Source organism: Capsicum annuum, chromosome 7 (genome assembly GCF_002878395.1).
Source record: "Capsicum annuum cultivar UCD-10X-F1 chromosome 7, UCD10Xv1.1, whole genome shotgun sequence".
Taxonomy (NCBI): domain Eukaryota; kingdom Viridiplantae; phylum Streptophyta; class Magnoliopsida; order Solanales; family Solanaceae; genus Capsicum; species Capsicum annuum.
This window is the reverse complement of record NC_061117.1, coordinates 60,582,247-60,588,246: the sequence shown is the minus strand read 5'-3', so window position 1 is coordinate 60,588,246 and position 6,000 is coordinate 60,582,247.

Here is a 6,000-nt window from a genome sequence, read left to right as displayed (position 1 = left end):
TCAACCCCTTATAATTCTATTATGGGTACGGGTTAAGGGTACTAGTTTTATGGTTGGATATGATTTGTCTTGGGTAGTTATATGTTGGGCAGTGTTGGGATCCAAAGGGAGGCCTAGGGTACGAGATAAGGTACCACTCATACCCTAGGGTACGATTGGGGTGGGGCAGTGGTACTATCCTAAGGAAATTTTAAGCAGTTTAAGTTGGGAGTAATCTAGACATTTACCCCCTTAACCTATTATGACCCCACGACATAAAGCATATTTTTTAGGCTTCTTTTACCTATTTGCAATCAATCAAACTCTCTTAAAACACTCTCAAATTCTCTTAAGGTCTGGGTAAGGTTTCAACAATAGGATCAATTTAGGGCTTACAAGGGTGATTTCTCTTCTCCATCTTCATAATCAAAGGTATGTTACTCCTCCCTCATTGGTAGTTCCAACTAAAGGCATGTTTTATGAATTGTTTTCATGGCATAAATGTTGTATGGTTTTGGGTTTTCAAATACATGTTGGGAGTTTTGGTTACAATGATTAGTTATGGTTTTCCCATGTCTTTTACTTACATGTTTTCCCATGTACCTCATAAGTATATATGAGGATTAGTCCTGGCGACCATATATGATACTTACGGGGTACACGGTAATCCCCTAAGTATACTTATACATATCTATCATAGAGAGCGAAGGGTACTTAGGAATCCCCTACTCCTATCATATCTCTGGTTCATAGGGCTACATGTATTGGGGCCCGTTCAGGGGGTTACACTAGACCCATATAGCCCATGGGTTTATTCTAGGACGGTTAAGCTACACATAACAAGGTTAACGGATTTAAAGACATGCTAAACTCGGTTCTCTTTCATAGCATTGTTATATATATGTATGTATGGTGGTGAATGCATATGGTTGGTTTACTTGGTTTTAAAGGTTAACATTATTTTATCCTTATCCTGAGTTCATGCTAGCGTTCATCCGCTAACCTGTCCTCGGGCAGTTATATCCCCACGCAATATAGGAATCGGCCATTCTACTCCTCCTATATAGTGATTAGATTTGGGATCAGCTCGGCTGGATTAAAGTGGTAAGCTTTCATATTCTAGAAGGCTCCATTTCATGTCATAGATGTTGTTACTTACTTTATTCATCTTCTAGATTGTGGTTTTGGCTATGGTCGGGGGCTTGTACTGATCAGATATGGTTATACTCTCAGTTAGAGGCTTTGTAGAACTACTATGGGTTGGTTTCGGCAATATCGGTAATGGTGTTAGCCTTGGCATTGGTATTGGTATTATGGCTGATACTGTTTGACTGTATTTATTATTGTTCCATCCTATTATGTTATGGACTCATACTTGGTTGTTATTTGGTTTTGGCATGGTTATTAGTTGGGTATTGATGGTTGGACTTGGTTGGGTTGGTTACGATTATGGACCTATCCCAGAGTCTGGAATTATGACAAATGCTATCTTATTATATGTTTGGAATTCATCCGACTCAGGGTACGTGCTTGGAGGTTGGGTTGGGTAATGGGGGTGGTCCCCGATCTTGGTTTGACTTGGGATGTCTATTACAACAAGGCCCCAATTTGGGTCATGTCAGGTTTCTAGTATGTTAGGCATAGTCGAGACTAATAAACCTATAGTATGATGTTTAATGCGTTACTTGGTGGATTGTGATGGTTTTCCTAGATTATGATTCTATGGTTATGTCAAATATATATTATTGGGCCTAAGGTCATGATAGTGATATGGGATAGATTCTGAGAAGTGTTTTATCTTTGTAAAGGAAGTTGTCGTAGTTTATATACAAATTGATGCTAATAATCATATTGTTTGGATACTGGTGATGGAATGCAGAGATTCAGTACATTCATGATCACTTAGATAGTAAATGGTACGATTCCAACTAAAATTATGATTTTATTACTCTTTTTCCAAAAAAGGGATTTATTCCCACTTTTCACTTTTAAAATGGATTTCTTCGTAACGAGAACCGTACCATCTTAATGAGTAACTTATGAGCCTTCGAGACTAAATTTTTTTTTAGAGTTTTAACCTAGATAGATTTTGGTCCACAATTTTGCTAATACTATTTGCCTAGGTTGAGAGATATTTCGACCCTTTTTGCACTTATATGATGATTTAGTCCCGAAGTTTACCTTGGGCAATAGATTTAAGGACTTATACTCTTTTAGCCATGGTGTTAGCCTGTGTATTTTATATGTATGTACATATATATATATATATATATATATATATATATATATATATCTTAGTGGACAGAGTGGATTAATTATGATAGCGATTATTGGAAATCTAATATACGAACTTGGTCAGTGTATACAGGTCCTTTAGAACCCCCTAGGGGACCCTTCGTCTATGAGCTGTTGTGCTAGAGAAAAGAGGTCATTATTGATCCTACCTTTGCGAGCCTTCTAGCTGGAGGAGGTTTATATAGTAGGTTACTTTATGGTACTTGGATCGCTTATGGTATTATGGACTTATTTGGTATTCATTCTTACATGGGCATTGCCTATCACCAGTATGCCCTATATCTACTAGCCTTGTGGGGGTTGCATAGGTATAGGCTCTGACTGTTGTATTGTAACACCCTCAAAAATTTTGAGCATTTTATTTTTGGCCCTTCTGTGATCGAAACATTAATTTTTGACTTAAATTGTGTTTAGGCATGTGAATGGGGGTGTCTTAGGAGAGTTGAAGAATTTTCAGAGGGGTTCAGGGTGATTTTGGACCCCGAAAGCAGTGAGCCTCTGCAATATCACCATGTCACGGAGGCTACACTCCACCATAGCCACCGTGTCACGGAGGTTAACCTCCACGATAGGCAGCATGGCGTAGAGGTTAGCTTCCATGATAAGGTTCGTGCCACGCCGCTATGTAAAATCCATGAAGTTTTGGCCTTGTTTACTTGGGATGAAGGGGTATTGGGGTATTTTCACCTATGTACGACCCTTAAGCATAATATAGCCTATTCTTTTTAGTTTTAAGAGATTAAGAATCTTCAATTTCACTTTCAAACCTATAAACCCCAAGAGAGCCTAAGGATTTCATCATACGTTCATCATTCGGGTTTCATGCTCCGAATTACTTTCCAATTCGTATGTGTCTAAGGCATGTACCTCTTTCCCTATACTTGTATTTTATTAATGTCTTGAAATTGGCTTACTATTCATGGTTTTAATTTTGGGTTTTGAACTATGGGTTGAGGGTTTTGGATATAAATTGTTTGAATGTTTTCTCATGATTACTGTTGAACTACTATGCTTTAAATTTTTTATTTATACACTCATTAGGGTGCATGGGAATGGTGAATGGAATAGGGGTGCAATGGATTCCCCAAGATTGTAAAACATGGCAATAGGGGCACAAAGGAATCCCCAAATAATTGGTTTTGGTATGGAAATTGGTAATAACCTTAATCCACATGAATAATTGGTTTTGGAATGTTAATTATCCTTTTGTTTGGCTATTCTCTTTGAAACTAATGCATTTCATAAATGGTAAAATGGATAAGAATGATGTTTAAAAACTTGCAAGATACAAAGGAATCGCCTGAGTAATTTTAATAATGGAGTCTGCGGGGTATGATGGAATCCCCTAAGTGTTGTCTTAATGACATTTCTTGAAATATATTGTCGGTATGATAATACCACTTAATGATTCCTTAACAATTGACTCCTGGAATCACTGTATGGGTTTTGTTCTAGATATTTTAATTTGGGCTTAATGGGGGTTGTGTTAGCTGGTCGTGAAGGTATGAGTCCAAATGACTGATACTCGAAACTCATATTTGCCGACATGAGGGGTGGTCTTGATGACCAGGTGCCTCTGGGTTACAACAGAATGCCCCAAGTATATATATATATAATTATATCATATTGGTGAAGGGCACTTCGGAATCCCCAACCTTCCTTTGTACCTCCAGTTCGTCTGGCTAACGCATACTGGGTCCCTTTTAGCAGAGGGAGCTGAACCCATATAGACCATTAATGCCTATTTATGAAGGTCAAGCTACATAGTATAGTTTAAGGTTTTATAGTTCATGCTAAGCCTTGTTCCCTTTCGCGGCATGTGATATATGTACTGCCTATGATGTTGTGCACTGATTAAAAGTTTTTGTATTATGGATCATGGCATTATTTTATACTTTATCTTTGAGTTACATGCTAGAACTCTAATTGCTAACCATTTTCAGACATTGTATCCCCACGCGATGCAAGAACTTGCCATACTTCTACTCTTTCTGCACAGTAACCAAGTGATTGTGGGACAACTCATGAGTCAGACTAAAGTGGTGAGCTTCTATTATTCGGAAGACCCCATTTCTTGCTTTGGGTTTCCTTATGTTTTGAAATTTTCATCTGGACTTATTTTTGGCTATGGTCGGGGGTATGTCCTGACCAGACTATCTTTGTTTTTGTTAGAGGCTTTGTTGTACATTACTGTGGACTTGGGATTGGTTGTTTAATTTTTAGGCTTATTTTGACTCATACTTATCTATCTTGTTTTACGTTTGAAATTCCATTGTTATGTCATATTGTGTTCTAGTTGACTAGGAGAATGGGGTGGTCTCCGATCCTTGGTAGACTTAAGATACCCATCACAGCTAGGCCCTAGTTTGGATCGTGACAAAGTTGGTATCAAATTCTAGGTTCAGGGTCAATTGGGTGTACACAAAGTCGTGTTAAGTAGAGTCTCTTTTATGGGTGTGTAGCACGCCGCACTTATAATGGAGAGGCAATGAGGCATTTAGGAATGTTTCCTTTTCTTGTTATCTTATTTTTGGGCTATAGAGTATAAGGACTTGAATTTCTATAACTCCCATTTATTTGCCTTTCAGATCATGCCTCTCAGATGATCTGAAGTTCATGGAAACTTATCTGTCCAGCCTGAGGATATCGTGGGCGAATATCATTCAAGTTATAGGGTACAAACCCGGTCAAGGGTCGCTGCTTCTAATTTCTTCTGGGAAGTTCCACCTGTCTCCACTGATCCTTCTCCAGCTGTTTCGACTCATACTCAGTCACCTCAGGGATATATTACTAATGTTGAGTCCCAATACATTCATTTGTTGACCCAGTTGGTGACATCTGCGTCACGTCAGATGAGTTCTGCTAGTATTGCTGGGAGTTCACCTGAGGCCTCTAGAGTTAGCCAGTTTATGTTGTTGAGCCCTCCAACTTTCACTGGTACTAAGGTTGAGAAAGACCCTTAAGGTTTTATAGATGCGATAGAGAAGGTCTTTTGTGATATGCATGCTACTAATATAGAGGGTGTGGAATTCCATGCTTATCGGTTAAAGGTGTAACGCCCCGAAATTTGGGTCTAGGGAAGTCACACGGTGCTTAGGGGCGCAAGTAACCCCAAGCTGACCCTTCTATTGGCATAACTCATAAACGACTGGATAAAATGCTTAAATCTATATAAAGTTAGAGAAAATATAGAACTTCTCTGAACTTGATCAATATAAACATAAACTTTACAAGATTACAACTCTACTTTTACAAATAAAACTAAAACTAAATACATCAACTTCTACTGACTGTCTATGAAGCCTCTACTGGTACTGACTTCAAATAGATGGGTCATGACTCCCAACTAACCAATCTCAATATGACTAAAGTAAGAAAAATACAACACTTCTCAAAATGCATAACTGACTCATGCCCTCGACTCAAAAGGACTCATCACCTACTGACTGGAAGCTGCGAACTGACTGAATGCGGTATCTGCGCTATAACTTGTACCTACATTATAAGGCACTATAGCATATAGAAATATATGGGGGTCAGTACTTTAAGGAATGTACTGAGTATGTGGGGGTGCAATGCAATATTATAAATAATATCATAAATGATTATGAAAATCATGCAAACTGATGATAACAACTTTCTTCGCTTGAATTAACTGAAATATATTCCTTGTAAATCATCAATAGTAATACAAGCATTATAAATTTCATAAATCATTATACTTAA